At 39.3% G+C, this 20,302-nt stretch overlaps 1 long non-coding RNA gene across 1 annotated transcript in view; it reads right to left on the bottom strand.

The window, feature by feature from the left end:
* LOC110256420 overlaps positions 1-20,302 on the bottom strand; it is a 479,854-nt gene that overhangs the window by 292,777 nt on the left and 166,775 nt on the right. Inside the window, exon 4 of the long non-coding RNA XR_002337890.1 lies at positions 5,215-5,415. This is a non-coding gene — a long non-coding RNA (uncharacterized LOC110256420). The remainder of the gene's footprint in view (positions 1-5,214; positions 5,416-20,302) is intronic.

Below are 20,302 nucleotides of genomic sequence, written 5' to 3'. Positions count from 1 at the left end.
CGACCCTTAGCCCAGGAACTTCCATATGCCGTGGGTATGGCCCTAAAAAGCAAAAAGAAAAAAAAATGAAAATAGAAGTAGTAAACATAAAAATAGCTGTGACTTATAATGTTTTGTATGTCTCATACCCTGTGTAGGATGCTTGCATATATTAAACTCATTTCTTTGAGCATTCTTCAAGGTAGGAGTTATTATGAAAAGTGAGGTTGAGAGGAATGAAGTAACTTGTCCAAGGTCACACAGGAAGGAGGTGACCCACAAGAAGGCCCAGGGGAAGGATTCTATGGAAAAGCAGGAATCAACACTGCTAGAAGGAAATGCCGGGAAAAGCTGTAACATCTGAAACTAGAGGGAAGAATCAAGAGGCAAACAAATACTTATGAAGAAAGGGAGCTAGGTGGGTATGGCAGATTTATGTTTGATTAACTCGATCGTCTCAGTAAAGTATAAGGTGAGATTGCCTTTTGGAGGAGGCTGAAGTGTGAGGAGAACTCTGGAACGGTCCCCAACAGAAATAAGAATGGATTACTGGACAGCAACAAAGACCCTCTCTGAGGTATCGAAAATTAGGGATGTGGTGAGTGAGTGCTTACAGGACTCCACCACTTTCTTGGCAGGTTCTGCAAACTGAGAACAGCAGTGATGAAAGTGATGGTGGACACAGCCTAAATGTATGCAGATCTGTCCCAGGCAGGGGTGTGACCCAGAGGCCCTGAGGAGTGGGTAAGTAAAGCCTTCTCAGTTGAAGTTAAAAATATCCACTCTCTCCTCCATCCTAGCTAAGGGGAAAACTGGCAACTCTCTCTCTTTTTTAATTATAATATGTGACTTACTGGGATTCTGTCAGACTACTAAACTAGAAATGGACTAAAATATAATAGAGTAGAAATGTTAGCTGAACCAATTAAAATATTCCATAGGGAGTCTTTCCTGTCCAGGCAATATTATGTACTCTGAATAAATTGGGTCTGGGCCCTGGTTTGTTCTTCCTAATTTGGACCAATAGAATTGACATAAAAGACAAAAATATGGAGCTTGTTCAGTCAGTCACATCCTGATCAAAATTCCAACATGTCGAAAAATTGACATCACCTTCACCTTCATGATTTCCTCTATTACTGCCAATATTTGCCCCATAGTTTTCTTTCCCAGGCTTGAGACCATAGAGATGTTTGGGCCGTATCTCTTTCTCCTATTCCTCTATCAAAAAACAGTGCCACACCTTGCTAATAGGTGCTGTGCATGGAGATGGTTCTGCAGCCAGCCACATTTGGGAAACACTGTGTTAAACAAAGTTACAAGGTTTTTCTGCAGGACCTTTCATAGATTTTAATGTGTTTCTGTGCACTGTGAATCTCCAAGGGAGAGATAAAATATTTGATCATGGAACCCCTGTGGTTGTAGCATTACCTGAAATTCACCCTGGGAAGCATTGGCCTAAATTGCAGTAACTACCCCCTAGCCATCCTCTCTGCCTTCAATCTCTCAGGTTCCAACCCATCTTAAATACAGCTGTAGGGAATTATCTTAAACTACATTTTCCTTGAAGAAAGCAGCTGGTCCTCAGCTGTAAAAGCTTTGGTGACCACACACAGTACCTATTATGACACATCCAAGCCTCTCCCAGTGTGACCTGCAAAGCTCTTCTTACTCAAAAGTGAGACATCTGCTCGATCTTAGTGGCAGCAACCACACGACAGACATGAATGTCATATACTACCAGTGGAAGGAAGTTATAGTTTTCAGAATGCATATTGCTCCAGAATTTACATTTCAAATACAGGACAAGTGAAAAAAGCCCAGATGACCTTCCTTCAGAGGAGGAAGTGGAGACCAGGAGATGAGGCCCACCCATGGTTTTTGCTCTGATTCTAAAGGTAAACCAACAGATTAAAAAAAAAAGAAAGAAAGAAAGAAAATGAGTCAGATGGGGATGGCGCGTGCGGGGTGGGTGGGGGGGTGTTACTTGCCAAAATCTTCCGAGTTGCCTTAGATCTATGGACAGCACAGAAATGTTCTCTCATTAAGCAGAAATTTCCCCTCACCATTTCATTCAAGAGTAATACAGCTGGAGTTTGCACTGTGGCTCAGTGGGTTAAGAATGTGACATAGTGTCTGGATGCAGGTTTGATCCTTGGCCTTGCTCAGTGGGTTAAGGATCCCGCATTGCCACAAGCTTCAGCATAGGTTGTAGATGTGGATTGGATCCGGCATTGTTGTAGCTGTGGTGTAGTCCAGCAGCTGCAGCTCCAATTTGACTACCTAGCCTGGGAACTTTCATATGCTGCAGGTATGCCCATAATAAAGAAAAAAAAGGGGGGGTAATACAGCCACAGCCCCGCACCTCCAAACCCCTTTAGATATCCAAAGCTAGAAAATTTTCCACAATTGAGTCTCGGGGGCAGCACCAGCAGCCTAATTTTACCGCTTCAAAGAAGTGCATTGCTCTATCGCATGCTATTTATACCATATGAATGACCCAGGACCTGCTTGCTTCCAAATGCTTTGACCTCAGATGATTCGAATACCTCAGGTTTGGACTTGAGTTATCCAAATAATTGAGTTGTGTAGACACCTGCCTGATTTCAAGAGCATGTGACTGGAATAAAAAGAGACTATTTCGTTAAGCAGTTTTTTTACAGAGGCTTTCTAAAGCCCTCTCCTGTTTTGTTGATTTATTTTTTAAAGAGAGAAGGACGTGTTGATGAATGAGTTGAACTTCTGCAGGATCCCCAGGGAGGACAGGAGGGGCTGGTGGGAGAGGGAGAGGTGGGCGGCTTTTTCTTCTGCTTTGCAAAAGCCCCGGGAGGGCCCCCAGTCTTCCCTGATTACTCTCCAAGATGCTATACTCACTGTCTACATTGACTCGATGCCAAGAAAACCCTTCTTTAGAGCCTTGGAGAGTTCCATGCTTGGGGATTAAAAAGTAAATGAGAACAGAAAGGGATGAAGGATAGAGAGTGAACAGAAAAGAAAGCTGAGGAAATGAGTCTATTTGCAGGCTGGGGGATTTGTGCATCTCTTGGCTTGCTAGGCTCCAGTGATCCTTAGAAATAAAACGGACTGCACTGATATCAAATGCCCCAATCCAGAAAAGAAGAGGCTTTTGCATGGGAGGCATCCAAGCAGCCTCTCTGCCTCTGATCTGGCAGGAGTGGGCTCTTAATAAGAGAACAAGGGAGTGAATTTCTCCTGAAAATCAACTTAAGGCTGCAGCACCCACAAGACTGCTTCATAGGGACTTGTGGGTCCCCTAGGAGCCTTTTCTCATGACTGTAATCAGAGCAGTTAAATCTCATTCATGTTAGCAGTGAGGACAATGGAGCTATCCTGTATCACCCAACTGGCAGGTTGGAGGGAGCAGTAAGTTACCCAGCAAAATAGGGAAATGCCAAAAAAAAAAAAAAAATGCTTTTGATAGAATATACTATGTATTATTTCAAAGAAACATAATCAGTGTGAGAAACCAGAATAGTTTCTTATAGTTATGCAACAGTGTCATGTCCTTTAGATCAGTCAACCACTGCTACAAAAATACCATGTAACAAGCCATCCTCAAACACAGTAACTTAAAACATCAATGACCTCTAAGTCAGCTGGGCATTGTCTCATCTAGGCTGGACTCAGACAGTCAAGCTTGTCTCAGGCCAGAGAGGCTGGAGCAGCTCTGCCACTCAGAATGGGGCTAGAGGCAGCTGGATGGCTCGCCTACGCCTCTCCTCATCCTTGCTCCATCAGGCTAGCTCAGGCATGTTCTCCTCCAGGCATTGACAGAAAGCACAAGAGAAGGCAAGTCCCGGTGTGCAAGCACGTTGCAAGTACCTAGAATCTTATCTACTAACATCTCAGTGGACGAAGCAAGACAAGTTGCCAAGCCCAAATTCAAGGGATAGGAAAGTGCACACTGCCTTTTGAGAGAGCTCTATAAAGCGCTGTGGCAAAGGGTGTAGATATAGGGAGGGGTGAAGCATCAGGGTCAACGGTTCCACTTGTCATGATGAACCACTCTCGCTTCAGTTTTAGGGCCTCTAATGATCTTCTTTAGGCATCAATGGTTCTTCACCAGTTAGTATCTAGAGAGTATTGAGGATGTCTCTGAGACTCGGGTTCCTGATCAGTAAAATAGGAATAATGTTTTCTCTGCCTATCTCACAGGGCTGATATGGAGGCCAAATGAGATAATGGATGTAAAAGCTCTTAGAAATTTCTAAGGCTTTCTTACAGTGCAAGCTGCTACAATTATTACCAGAGGACAATACCGTTTATGCTTCTAGACCACACAATCTCTATATGCTACTGCTCAGCTCTTCCATTGTAGCATGAAGGCAGCCACAGACAATATGTAGATAATGAGCATGGCTCTGTCCCAATAAAAAAAGGCAAGTTAGTTGAGGCTAATAGTTTGCTAGCCCTGCTCTACGTCTATGAACTTGAGGAATGGGTGTTAGGATGGCTTTTAATTTGTCTGAAATGCTTGGGCAAGGACTCCATCATAAGATTCCTTCCCTCCTTCATTAATTCCTCTTAAGGTTTAACAACCTTCACCATCAAAAGATGCAACCCAGTATATCAATTATACCTCAATAAAAAATAATATTTCTTAAAAGATGCATCATATTATCAAAGCTCCTTACTCTGTACTTTATGTCCATGTTTTCTTGTTCTGTGTGGGGGATAGTTTATTTGCTACAGATCAGGCACTTTGTACACTGTAGGTACATTATAAAGCCAAGCTATTTCTGAGTTTCTGAACTTTGAGAAGAACAGGAAAAGATTTTCCATTTTCTCTGAACACAAGAAGATCCTTGGCTTCATCCTTCCCCACTGCAAGCTCCTGTGTGATACTCTCCTGCAGAGGCAGCAGGCAGAGAGAAAACATGGATCCTAGGACACATCTGCAGTCCCTGTAAAGGGGAGAGACGGTCTCTTCATTTCTGCTTAAGAAATAGCTGCTGCCATTGAGAGCTCTCTATAACCCACCTTGCTGTTTTCAGAAATGTCTTTGCATTTTCTCTCCCTGTCAGCAGGAAGGGTTATTCTCCATTACAATCAGGTATGAGCCTGGCTCCAGACAACACTCTAGGGAGACAAGTGAAGAGAGGCCTCTCTCTTATAAACTCTGAGAGGTCAGCAGGCCTACCTCAAAGGAGAAAATAAACAGAAAAACAAGCTGGAGGAAATCAAGAACAGTCACACAACCCCATGATTTCTTACCTGAACTCTTCATTAGGCATTCTGAATGATCCACTTTGGAAGTGAAAACAGCTGGTGCGAAGACTACAAAGACTGGTGCGGGGGACTTGTTTTGAAGGGAAGGCAAACAACCCAGAACATTCCACAGGATGCCAGCTGAGTCAGGATCCCCAAAGGAGCATACTGCAAAAGATTTCATTGTCCTGGAATGATCTTCTCCACCTAAAATGAGGGTTTCAGTAGTAAATAAATTACCTGAAAATGCCTAGCAAGTCAGTGCAGATAATGAGGACATTTGGGGTCACAAAGCTTGTATCTCCCTGTTTGGTGCACAGTTTATAAAGCAGACAGGACCCCACATTGATTTCGTGCCATCTCATCCACAGAGCTGGAAAGGATCTCAGGGTACATTAAACTCAGTGCCGGCATCCTGGGGACAGCCTTTGCAGTAACCTGGAGTTTTTAAGGTCTAAGCTCCATTTATGGTTGGCAGATGCCCGGTTTTCCCAGGCTGCTCTGAGACTCAATCTCTTGTAGCACAGCTCAGTCTCAGAGAGTTCCTGTTCAAAGGGAAGACACACTTTCTTTGTGCTCATCTGAGAATGGTGATGTGCCGAGGACCTGCCTCCCCAGAGCTGGAGCTCTGGGTGGCACAGGTCTTTCCTGGGTTAAAAACCAGGTCTCGTTTCCATTCATGGCACACAGTTTCCAAATGACTAACCAGCCTGGCTAATGAATGCTCTGGATTTACAAGCTATCTCCTATGCATCCTTCTTTTTTCCTCCCAATCATGACTTTCAACTAAATGCTACCTCTCTGCTTCCAGCCTCTCTTTTCCTACAAATATATCTCACATCCTGCCCCCTTGTTAAGTTTCCTGAACCTTGACTGTATTTAGTCACGGTCCTGTTTTTCTAGACACATATCCTTTACTAACCCATTTGTTCCAGCAAATGGGATTATTCACCATTCCCCAAACGCATCCTGCCACCACTTACTTTCCTTACACCATTCTCTCAGCCTGGAATGTCCCACCCTATCTCTACCTATTTAAATCCCTTAAAGTCTAACTTAATGTACTCATTCTTCTAGAAAGTCAATCAAAAATGATATATACTCAAGTGACTTCAACCATGGACTTAACTGAATTTCTCTTATGATGTTAATCATGTTCTCTCTCACATCATGATAAAATATCTTGTCTGCCTTTTTAGATTGGAAGCACCACTATCTCTACACTGTCTTCCTCTTCTCCAAATATGAATTCATAATAGATGCTCAGTTAGTACTCTGTAAAATGCAAAACTGACAGCTTGAAAGTGTTCATGTGGTTTCCTAAGAATTTAAAGTTCAACCAAGAAATGTTAAAATATTGTGTGTATAACTTGCCTTGTCCCTTGCAGAAAGAAAGGCATTTTACAGCAGTTTTACTAGGTTGTTTACCAGGTTTTTTACTGAACCAGATCCTCTAAGCCTATGTGAAGTAAGTTAAATCTTATTTTTCCCATAAGAGCAATCTTATAAAATTGGTTTCTGTTCTTAACCAAGACCTGGTGCCCAACTTTTTCATATGAATGGTCACAAGCAGGACATTTAATCAATTACAATGTTATACCTGTTACACTATATTGCATAAAGCTTTCTAGAGTGTATATAAATCAATTAAACAAGGCAACACAGCAGCCTATAAAATAAAATTTTACTTAATATTGCCTATCATAAAGGTCTGCTGTACAAAGTCTCCATCCTCTTTAAAAATCCCTTCTAAAATAAATCAGCAAGTGAAGATCTGCCTCTGATAGGGTCATGGTTTCAGAAAGTTTCTTTTTTTATTTTTATTTTTTTTTAAGAAATTTTGTATGCCATCTTAGGAAAAATGTGTAGGGGATTAAAAAATGCAGTGACTTTTAGAGAAACTGATGTAGGAATGTAAAATCAGTTGCCCCTATTTCCCCTGACAATTTCCCTTCATAGAGCATAGATATTAGACAGCAAGCTTAGATTTTTCTCAGCATGGAAGCAGAAAATTCACTGCCTTTTGAGTAGTCCTCTCTTCAGCACCAGCTAATTCCCCCAGTTTCATGACAATAACATACTTGGCCAAGAAGTCTGTCTTGTCATTAAAGTGAGTGTATTCATTTATTCCCACATGATGGTGTCTTATTTTTTTTTCGTCTGATAAAAAAACTTCACCTCAGTCCCTTCCAGTTTGACAGATTAAAAGTCTACGATGCTCACAGCCATCTCCACCTTACCCCTCTAAATAATAAGCTTCAAGGCTGCCTTTTACAACTGAAGGTCATGTGACCCCATGTCATTGATGTACCTCTGATTTATGAGAACAATATCCAGAACTTTCTCCATAGTTACAAAGTTTATACTAGAGGAGCTTAACCCTGGCCACACATTAAGAATACTATTGCTATTTACTCAAAGAAGTTAAAAATGTATGTCCATACAAAAACCAACACAAAGATGTTTATAACAGCTTTATTCACAATTGCCCAATCATGGAAGCCATCGAGATGTCTTTCAATAGATGAATGGATACAAAAACTGCAGTGCTTCTAAAAAATGGAGTATTACTCAACACTAAAAAGAAATGTGCTGTCGAGTCATGAAAAGACATGGAGGAAACTTAAATGCTTATTACTCAGTGAAATAAGGCAATCTGAAAAGGTTACATACTATGTGATTCCTACTATATGACATTCTGGAAAAGTCAAAACTACAGACAATGAAAAGATCAGTGATTGCCAGGGCTATCAGGGAGAGAGGAATGAATAAGTGGAGCACAGCAAGATTTTTAGGACAGTGAAACTACTCTGTTTGAGATGATAATGGTGGATACCTGTCATTACATTTGTCCAAATCCATAAATCATACAGTGTCAAGAGTGAACCCTAATGTAAACTACAGACTCTGGGTGATAATGGTGTATCAGTGTAGGTTCATCACTTGTATCAAGTGTATCACCCTGGCATGAGATGTTGATAATGACGGAGGCTATGCATGGGTGGGTCAGAGTGTATGGGAAATATCTACCTTCCTCTCAATTTTGCTATGAACCTAAAACTGCTAAAAATAATATATATTTTAAAAATTTTTAAGTAAATAAATGAGACCCTCACACACACACACACACACACACACACACATATGCATATTTGCCAGGGTGTTCCTCTCAACCCCAAAGTCAATTAAATCAGAATCTTAGAGCTCCCATTGTGGCTCAGTTGTAATAAACATGACTAGTACCCGTGAGGGCACAGGTTTGATCCATGGACACACTCAGTAAGTTAAGAAGCCACTGTTGCCATGAGCTGTTGTGCACATGGCCAACATGATTCAGATATGGCAGTGCTGTGGCATAGGCCAGCTGCAGGTACCATCTGACCCCTAGCCTGGGAACTTCCATATGCCATGGGTGTGGCCCTAAAAGAAAAAACAAACAAACAAAAATCAGAATCTCTGTGAGTGGAATCCAAGCCTTGGTATTTTTTTAAAGCTTCCTAGCTGATTTCAGAGTTCCAGCAAGGTGAGAATCACAGATCTCTGCAAATAAAAAGCAGATTGCTAATTCATTCAAAACTCAGACCAATTAAAACCACCTGGTAGAATGCAGGAATCTTGGGTTCTAGACTCAACCACGACAATAATATCCAGATGCATAACTTTGACTAGAACCCATCTCCTTGGGAAGTCTTAGTTTCCTCACTGTAATGTGGGAAAAGTGTTTCCCATATCAAGACATTATGATTCCTCAAAAAACACTAGCAAACAGAATTTACAGCACATTGAACATTGAAAGGGTTATACAACATGACCAAGCAAGATTTATTCCTGCAGTGCAAGGAATAATCAATCAATATAATATACCACATAAATAGAACAAAGAAAAATAATCACATGATCATTGCAATTGGTGTGGAAAGGCATTTCACAAAACTTAACACACTTTCATGATAAAAATAGTCAAAAAACTAGGGATAGAAGGAAATTACCTCAAGAGAATAATAGAGTTTTCCTCCAAGATCAGAAATAAAACAGGGATTCTCATTTTCACCACTTCTATTCAACATAACACTGGAAGTCCTATTCAGAGAAATTAGGTAAGAAAAATACATAAAAGACATACAAATTATAAAGGGATGAGGTGAAATTATCTCTGTTCATGAATTACATAATTTTACTTGTAGAAAACCCTTAAAATTTCATTAAAAAACTTAGAATTAATAAGCAAATCAGCAAAGTTGCAGAATACAAAATCAATGTGCAAAAACCAGTGTGTTTCTACACACTAACAATGAGCAATCCAAAAAGGATTTTTAAAAATCTCATGTATAATATCACAAAAAAGAATAAAATATTTAGGAATAAATTTAAATAAGAAAGCAAAAGTCTTATATACTGAAAATTTCAAAATGTTGATGAAAGAAGTCAAACGCACAAATAAAAGCCATCTATGTTCACGGATTGGAATATTTAATATTAAGATACTAATGCTACTCAGAGTGGGGTCTGCAGATTCAATGCAACCCCTGTCAACATCCCAACAATATTTTTTGCAGAAATATAAAAAATCTATTCATATGGAATTTCAAGGGACATCAAATAGCCAAATATAGTGAAAAAGAAAAAGTTGGGAGACTCACACTCCCCAGTTTCAAAACTTACTACAAAATCACAATAATCAAAACATTATACCAGTGAAAGATAGATGTATAGACTGATGAAATAGAATAGGGAGCCCAGAAATAAACCCACACACACGTGGCTAAATGATGTGAATGAGACCACTGAATGAGAAAAGGACAGTTTTTTCAACAAACGGTGTTGGGAAGACTAAATATCTGCATAAGAATATCTACAAAAGACAAAAAGACAACCCATAGAATGGGAGAAAATATTTGCAAATGAAGTGACTGACAAGGGATTAATCTCCAAAATTTATAAACACCTCCTGCAGCTCCATACAAAAAAAAAAAACCAAACAACCCCATCAAAAAAATGGGCAGAAGATCTAAACAGACAATTCTCCAAAGAAGACATACATATGGCTAAAAAAAACACATGAAAAGAGGTTCAGCATCACTAATGATTAGAGAAATGCAAATCAAAACCACTACGAGGTACCACCTTACACTGGCCACAATGGCCATCATCAAAAAGTCTACAAACAATAAATGCTAGAGAGGGTGTGGAGAAAAAGGAACCCTATTACACTGTGGGAGGGAATGTAAATTGGTGCAACCACTGTGGAAAACAGTAAGGAGATTCCTCAGAAAACTAAAAATAGAATTATCATCTGAACCAGCAATCCCACTCCTGGGCATCTATCCAGAGAAAACCATGACTTGAAAAGATACATGTACTCCAATGTTCATTGCAGCACTCTATACAATACCAAGACATGGAAACACCCTAAATGTCCATTGACAGAGGAGTGGATCAAGAAGAGGTGGTACATATACACAATGGAATATTACCCAGCCATTAAAAGGAAAGAAATAATGGCATTTGTAGCAACATGGTTGGACTTAGAAATTATTATGCTAAGTGGAGTGAGTTAGACAGACACCAACATCATATGCTATCACTTACCTGTGGAATCTAAAAAAAGGACACAATGAACTTCTTTGCAGAATAGATACTAGATCACAGACTTTGAAAAACTTATGGTTTCCAGAGGGGACAGATTGGAGGTGGGGGGATGGGCTGGGGGTTTGGGATGGAAAGCCTATAAAATTGGGTTGTGATGATCATTGTACAACTATAAATGTAACAAAATTAAGTAATTTTAAAAATAAATTAAAAGGATGATTAAAAAAAGATTAGAATCAAGAGTTCAGAAATAAACCTGTACATTCATGGCAAACTGAAAAAAAAAAAGAATATCTACAAAAAAATAAAATCAGACCCTTACCTTACACCATGTACAAAATTTAATTAAAATGCATCAAAGACCTAAATGAAAAAGCTAAATCTATAAAACTCTGAGATGAAAACATAGGCTGAAATCTTCATGATGTTGGATTTAGCAATGATTTCTTGGATATGACAGCAAAAGGACAAGAAAAGTTAGATGAATTGGACTATGCCAAATTTAAAACTTCTGTACCTCAAAGGACACAATAAATAGTGAAAAGGCAACCTACAGAACGGGAGAAAATATTGCAAATCATGTAACTGATAAGGGATTAATATCCAGAATACATTATAAAATTCAACAAGTCAACACCACCAGAACAACCCAATTTAAAAAGAATTGAATAGACTTTTCTTCAAGGAAGATAAATGAATGTCCAATAAGTACCTGAAATGCTCAACATCACTAATCATTAGAGAGATGATCAAAACCTCACACTATCAGGATGGCTACTATCAAAAAACAAAAAAGATAACCAATGTCAGCAAGATGTTGGAGTAATTGAAGCTTTTATGCACTGTTGGAGGGAAATTAAAATGATATAGCTGCTGTGGAAAACAGTATTGCACTTTCTCAAAAAAATTAAACATAGAATAATCATGTGATCCAGTAATTTCACCTCTGGTTATATATCCAAAAGAACTGAAAGGAGGAACTCAGAGAGAGATTTACATACCCATATTTATAGCAGCATTTTTTCTAGTAGCCAAAAGATTGACAAATGCATGAATAGACAAAATATGATATATACATACAATAAAATATTATTCATCCTTAAAAAGGAAGGAAATTCCAACACATGCTACAACATGGATGAACTCTGAGAACATTATGCTAAGAGAAATAAGCCATTTACGATTCCACTTACATGAAGTACCTAAAGCAGTGAAGTCAAAGAGACAGATTGTAGAATGGTAGGTGCCAGAGACTAGGGTAGGAAGAAATAGGGGTGTTATCACTTAAACAGTACAGAATTTCAGTTTTGCAAGATGAAGAGTTCTATAGATGAATGGTGGTGACACAGGTACAAAAATGTGAATGCACTTAAATGCCACTGAATTGTACACTTAGGAAGGGTTAAGATGATAAATTTTATGTTATGTGTGTTCTACCAGTTTTACAAAAACAAACAAACAAACAAAAACAAAACAGCATGAGGCATGGCTTCTATTTAAATGCAACATTTATTCAACAGTGAGCATACGAGTAACTATTATGTGACAGCTGGTTTAACATAACCACCTCCATCCAGATAATGATGAACCAGCCAGCTAAGATTATATAGTTGATTGATGTTAGGGAATACAAAAGTTAACTTGTTGAATTTCAAACCAATTATTTTAGGCATCATTGAAATAAAACCATTAGCTGAGATTTCTGTTTGCTGATTCATTTTGAATAAAAGAAGAGTTTCTTACAGAACACTCTATGACCTAAAGCGAAGATGTGAATGCATGAGTGGTTTGCATATAATATACAATATAAATGCACCTTCATGTTCATCCTTTTGTAGGTGGGATAAAGCATTTTTTACTGCATTTGATCTACAGAATCAGCTAAACTGATAATATTGGATATTAACCTAAAATAAATATTATGTAATGTTTTTTTATTGTTCAAAAAAGACATTTTACCACAAGAAAGCAAAATTCTATCTTTCAAATGTGCATAGCTGGGTGACATTTAGACCAATCAAATTCTAAATATGAATGTAATCAGCCAGAACTCCCCGTTGCCGCCAGACACTCCACTCTCTAGATGAACTTGGTAACTAGAGTAATAAGATGGTGCATTATGAATATAGGACAGTTGTAAAAGTGAATTCCTACAGTTATTAAATATTATATTTCAAGTAGATTATATTCATTCTCTCCAAACTGGCAAGCACACAACAATGGTAGAAATTCCAAATCAAATCACACACACACACAAAATGTCAATACTAGGTTTCATCTGAGCTTCATGAGGACAGGGATTTTATTTTGCTCTCTTCAGTGTCTGGGTGTCTAGAACAGCGCAGAGTGGGTATACATGAAGTATTAGTTGAGTGAAATAACAAATGTGTATGGTTTTCCCTGAGGGTATGTGGTCAGATGCCCTGAGCAGGGTATGGGTGGAGCCTAGCCAGTGGATCAGATGAGCCAATGGAAGGGAACCAGACCCAACACTTTACTCCTCCCCAGGTAGAGCAGACCTGAGGTAAATACCTCTCATAACACATAATGTTTATGAACTATATCAATTTCCTGTCAGAGCTAAAGCAACAAATATTAGGCCCCAATATGAGGGGTATCGGAGGTTCCCAAATGAGATGGGAAGGAAGTAATAAGGAATTTGGGGTGGGCTATATGCAGAAGCCCAGGCAGGAAAGTGGCCACTACAATGTAGGAGAATTCATGCCAAGAAGACATTTCAGAAATCAAGGCCAAAGCTCCAATTCAGGAAGTTGAGAAGAGGAGAACTAGGTTAAAACCAACAAATCAGAAATTTCCATCTCCTAAATGGAGGCAAGTCACAAAGGTTTGATTAGCAATATGGTTAGCACCTCAAACTAAGTCCTAAAGTATGGGTCTGGGGAGACTCACACATCTCCTGTGCCTGGGGCTGGGGATTAAGTCCAATGTGTTCATGGAACTGGTTATGAAGATTAAGAGGATTCAGAAGTCCCTCATTACCATAAGTCACAGGGGTGCTGCCCCCTTAAAATTTACGGTCTAGCTCTTCAGCTCAATCACTGACCCAAGAATTAAAGTTGGTAGGAAAGGAAGAACAGAGGAGACCAGGCACCCATGGAGAGAATGAACAATAATGGAAGGCTTTCCACTACAAAGAGAATTACACCATCATGATACTGGGAAGACTGAACTGACACAAAGAAATAGTCCTTCCATGAAAACGATTCTACAGATTCTTTTCCCCTTGCTTATTGCAGTAATATGATTTCTCTAGTTTTTGTGTTAAGCAGACTAACTGCTCTTTCGTAAATGGTGGTTTCTCTGACTCAGTCTAATTAATGTGTTCTAAGACTCTCCACCTCTTGTCAAGTATAGCTCTAAGGTAATAATAATCACAAGAGAATACAGTAAGAATAAATAAGTATATAATAATAAGAATAAATCACAAGACTATATAAATAAAATAAATGAGTATATAAAAATAAGAATAAATAAGAATAAGAATAAATATGACTCAGCAGTCAACAAACCTAACTAGTATTCATGAGGATTCAGGTTCAATCCCTGGCCTCCCTCAGTGGGTTAAGGATCCGTGAGCGTTGCTGTGAGCTACTGTGTACGTCGTAGATGTGACTCAGATCTTGCGTTGCTGTGGCTATGGTATAAGCCAACAGCTGTAGCTCCAATTTGACCCCTAGCCTGGGAACTTACATAACTTATATATGCTGTGGTGGGGCCCTAAAAAGCAAAAAAAAAAAAAAAAAAAAAAAACAAAAAAAAAGAGTAAATAAAGGGGTTTTTTTGAGAATTTACTATAAGTCTTTTAATTGTCACAAGACCCTATTGTGCAGGTATTGTTAATATCCTCATTTTACTGATGACCAAACTAAGGCATGGGTACAAAAAGTAATTTGTCCAAAGTCATACCTCTAGTCATCTGGGATTCAAATTCAAACAAACTTTCTGCCCCTATAGTCCTGGCTATAAACGACTCAATATTCAGCACTACTCTCACTGACCTCCTTTGATAAACTTGTGGTTCCTGAGCATGATTTCTGATCTAGTATGACCTATTTTAAAAGACTCATATCCTTTCCTACAGATGTGAACTTCATACAGCTTTAGAGTATATAGCACACTTATAAAGCAATGATTGAACAATGACTGAATTTGATCAATGGGTCCATGTGGCCACAGCAGAGGGCAATGATTTCCTTTCATTTCATTCAAACTCCCCTCTCCATGTGGAGAAAAGCACATGTCAACCATCCTCAGAGAGAAACTTTCATGTGCTGGGCTAATAACAGGATAGTCAGACTTCTTTCAGGAGCTTTGAATACCAAGATTTCTTGAAGACCTGAAGCACACAGACATTGTGAAACCCATGCCCATTCAAGGAGGTTTCATTCTAATGAGTACACCCTGGAAAACAATAGAATTAGATTATACAGGGGTTCATTACATATAAAGTGCCCTGAAAGGTACCCCACTCTATCTAAATATTAAATTTTTTAAAATTGTACTCTGATTAAAACAGTATACCTGTTTTTATAAATATTTTTGTTTCCTTGTTTTTAATTAGTTATCTCCATCTATCAGGACTGTGACAGAGCAAACCAACAAAGGCATTGTACTTGCTAGAACCCCTCTAACAGCTGGCTAAGAATTGAGATGAAGAAATACAGCAGTCTTAAAGCAGCAGGAATGCCAAGAACTAGAAGTACATTTGATAATGAATCAAAGGCCAGAAATGAAAAAGGGGCCCTTCAAGAAATAGGCCTTCTGGAGTTCCCATTGTGGTGCAGAGGAAACAAATCTGACTAATATCCACGAGGATGCAGGTTCCATCCCTGGCCTCATTCAATGAGTTAAGGATCTGGCATTGCCATGAGCTGTGGTGTAGGCTGCAGACACGGCTTGGATCTGGAATTGCTATGGCTTGGTGCAGGCCAGCAGCTACAGCTCTGATTTGACCCCTAGCCTGGGAATTTCCATATGCCATGGGTGCGGCCCTAAAACGCAAAGCCAAAAAAAAAAAATTCATTTATTCAGTCATGCTAGCCACATTTCAAGTGCTAACTAGCCAAATGTGGCTGCTTAAATCAAATTTAAATTAGATTAAGGGAACTATATCTAGTCACTTATGACAGAGTACGATAATGTGAGAAAAAATAATCTATACATGTATGTGTAACTGAGTCACCATGCTGTAAGAGTAGAAACTGATAGAACACTATAAACCAGCTATAATGAAAAAAATTAAAAAACATTATAAAAAAAAATTTCAGTTCCTCAGGGATACTGGCCACACGTCAAGTGCTTAGTAGCCCTTCATGGCTACTGCGTTGGACAGCACAAACGTGGAACATTTCTTTCATCACAGAAAGTTCTATTGGATAGAGCTGCTTTAGCAAATGTCAGAAGAAGAGAAAAGCATGGTGTCCTTATTTTTAAGAAGCATTAATTGTATGGTCTTCTTTAAACAAAATCCATTGTAAGGCAAGATGGAAAAGTAAAAGTAATGGATGAGACTCTAAGAAATCTTATCAACTGAAGGCAAACTATATATACTTAACAACATACCTATAACCAGATGAATACTCAATCTTAAATTGGCTTTGCATTCTTACATTGTAAGAATTGTAACACTGTTAAGCAATGTCTTTAGCAACTGAAGGTAATGTTAGGCACAAAAAGTTTCCACTTGAGAAATTTTCTATGAAAAGAAATTAAATCCATTCAAGTCTCGAGTTGGTAGTCAAAGATGATCAGTGTGTGAAGATGTAGCTATCAGAGAAAGAAGGAAGTTTAGGTTAACAGAGATACCATTGCAGTGAATTATTTTGCTCTAGCAAACCTCATGCTGAGATTTACTTCTCCTTGGTAATGTGTAACAAAGAAAGCCGAGTATGGGCTCATGTCAGTGGGACCATTTAAGCTGATGCATTGGAAGCCTAGGTGGCTTTCACCTCATTCAAGCTATGGACCTATTGATGTTCTCATTAAGGACTGAGGCTCTCAGCGACTTGAAACTCATCATAAATATTTAAGTGGAATTAATTCTAAAATGAGAGCTTCCTCCCAGCCCCTCATTCATGAAACGGCCTCGACCTGTTTGTGACTGTTTCCAAAGAGGAGAATAACAGGTGTGCCCACAGTGACGGGCCCTCAGTGTTCACGGAGACCGTCTTGACGATGGAACCTGGTAGCTGTACAGATGAGTCTTCCATCATCTTATTTACACACCTGGACCTTGGGGTTGCCTTTTCATTACCATCTTTAGAACTCTGGTCTTCAAAGACTTTGGCCTAGAAAACACTCAATAAGGCAATTTGATTTTTGAAAATTGGCTTCTTCACACATGAAATAATTTAATTTAGTAACAGTGATAGTAATCATGTTAATTGAAGGAAGGAAATTCACTGAGCAAAGCCACATGAATGACTACCAACATTCTAATCGGTTCAGAATTTCTGAATTTAGCAGGCTATATCCTGCCTTCTGGAATGCCCTATCCAGGTTTGACTGAGTGTCCTGGGTGGGCACTGCCACTGCCCACCTCCAAAGAAAAGATATCCACCCTGTGCATGGAGGTTAGCCAACAATATCTGGTATCACACAGGCTGTCTTCCCTTCTCCACTTTTCTCATCCCAAACCCCTCTTTTCCTTGGTGTGTCTTTTTCCCCTTTTCCTTTAATTCTTTCTTATATAACCTAAAATAGTCTTTTTAAAAATAGCCTCTCATGCTTTCTTCCATTCAATGATCCATAGAAACCCCCAGTATAAAGACCCAAACCCCAGCTCCAATAATCATCTAACCATGATCATTTTTGTTATTACAACAAAAAGCCATTTATTTGCTCCTCCTTCCATCCTTATTGGTTTCATTACACTGGTTACATGGTCCCACCAGTACTAAAGGTATGGGGGACTTACGACCTCCTCTGGGTAATGGCTGCCAAGAACTGCTCCCAGGCATGGGCTTTTTCATGCCTAATTAGATTAAGAGGGGGCATCTGAACTGAGAAGAAGTAGTCAAATTGTTTCCTCCTAAAAATTTAGAATCAGAATTAACAGTTAATCAGTCTGATCTGAGTTGGCTACCTTCTGCCTCAAATGTGATAAAGGAACAGAAAAAAAAAAAATGAAGCCAATTGCAGGGGGAAAAAAAGTGAACTTTTGGCAATTTTTCAATTCAAACTCCTATTTCCCTAGTCCTACCCCTCCACAGCCCTCAAAAATAACCACAATCCTCCTGCAAAGATCACTGCATCTCTGACATTCACCTCCATCTCATTTCCTTTTCACTTTTAAACGACTGTTTTCTGTTTCTCTATATTCTCTTCTTCCTTCTTGTGTTAAGTACAAAGGCCCCTCCTCCTTTTTAAGGCCAACCCTTCAATTTGACTTGAAGTCATCTCCCAAGTAACCCTCCACAGCTATTCTTCAATCATCCCCTCCTGCACTCACCTTTTTTTTTCCATTTCTGTCTATTTCTCCAGGATTCCCCTTAGTCTTCAAGGGCACTTCTGTTTTCCTTCACTTTGTCACCAAACTACTAGAAGTCTGCATTTTTAAAACAAGCACTGAGCTCTGAGTAACAACAACCCCACATCTCTGCCTACTGCATGACTCTGCTTCCTCCTCCTGTCCACCCTCACATTCCATTAAGCCCAGCAAGTTTTCCCCTGACTTAATCACTCTATGGATGCATTTTTCCCAAAGGACACCTCAGACTCCCAATCACCAGGTTCTAAGTCCATTTCTTATTTCTAACATGATTTGGCTTTTGCATCACATAACAATAATGATTAATTCTCAGGGGCAGGCAGAATAGTACCCCTCTCAAAAAAATGCCCAACTCCTAATCCCTAGATCCTGTGTTCATGTTACATTATATGACAAGAGATTAGGCAATGTGATTAAGTTTACAGACCTTGAGATAGGGAGAGTTTCACAGATTATCCATATGGGTACGATCCAATGACATGAGCCAAGAGTCAATCAGAGAAATGTGATGCAAGAAGCAGCAGGAGAGATTTGAAGCATGAGACAAACTTAATAGATTACACCATTGCTGAAGATGGAGTAAAACAGCCTCCAGAATCTGGGAAGGAAGGCCCCTCAGGCAACAGCCAGTAAGGAAATGGGATCTCAGTCCTACAACCACAAGAAAGTGAATTCTGCCAGCAATCCTAGGGAGCAAGTACACAGATTCTCCCTTAATACCACCAGAAAAGAAGCAAGTCCTCTGACATCTTGATTTTAGCCAGGGGAGAACCTTACCAGGATTGTGACTTACAAAACTGAAGATAATAATTTTCAGTTGCTGAAGCCACTAAGTTTGTGGTGATCTGTTACAGCATCAATAAAAATGAAAACACCCCCTTCTTTATGAAACTCTTTCCTTGGCTTTTGCAGTAATGCCCTTTGTGGTTCAACTCCCATCTCCTTGAACTCCTCTTCTTCCACTCTTCCATTCTCCCTATACACAGGTAATTACTAAATTTTTCTCTTCATTCCTATTCTCCTCCTGGCAATCTTATAAGATTCCATAACCTCGACAACCACTCCCACTCAGATGGCTTCTGCCTCTGACCTTTTCTTCTGATTTCTCGGTCTAAATAACCCACCATGCAAACATTTATTATAACCGAGACTGAACTCATCATCTTTTTTCCAAGTGTTTCTTTCTCTCATTATTGTCCTGTTTTTGTTTGTTTGTTTGTTTTACTTATACTACCATTCTCTCAGTTATCCAGATTCAAAAACTCAAGCCATCAGTGTTATCTGTTAGCATTCTAAAATACCCACCTCTACAATTATTTTTAAAATCCTATGTAATCCTCTTTCTATGTGTTACCCTTTCTATACTCCTGCTGGCCTGCTATATCAGCTAGTGTTGAACCATGAGGACAGAAACTACACTATTTAAAATAGAAAAATAGGTGTTCTTATTGTCGTTCAGCAGTAACAAACCCGACTAGCATCCATGAGGAGGTGGGTTCAATCCTTTGGCCTCTCTCAGTGGGTTAAGAATCTGGCATTGCTGTGAGTTGTGGTGTAGGTCACAGACGTGGCTCAGATCCCCTGTTGCTGTGGCTGTGGTATAGGCCTGCAGCTGCAGCTCCGATTCAAACTGTAGCCTGGGAACTTCTGTATGCCACAGGTGCAGCCCCCGAAAAATAAAAAATAATAAAAAATAAAATAGAAAGATAAATACAAGATTTTAGTTCTACAGGTGATAGGAAAACCAAGAAACTAAACAAGAGGTAATCAAGCAATCCAGAAATTAATACAATGGTAAACTCCTACTATCCCTATCTTGGACAAGCAAAAATGGAAGTCAGGCTTACCAAAGCTAGAGCCATAGAGAAGTTACCACCGCTCCCAGAAGTACCACCTGAAGCCAAGAGAAAGAGACCTACTCTTCCTGCCTCCTTCCCTCTCTCTGATACCAGTGCCTCTCATTGGCCAAACCAGCAGGAACCCAGCTGACAGCTG

The sequence above is a fragment of the Sus scrofa genome, chromosome 13 (assembly GCF_000003025.6).
Source record: "Sus scrofa isolate TJ Tabasco breed Duroc chromosome 13, Sscrofa11.1, whole genome shotgun sequence".
NCBI lineage: Eukaryota > Metazoa > Chordata > Mammalia > Artiodactyla > Suidae > Sus > Sus scrofa.
This window is presented reverse-complemented; position numbering and strand designations above follow the sequence as displayed.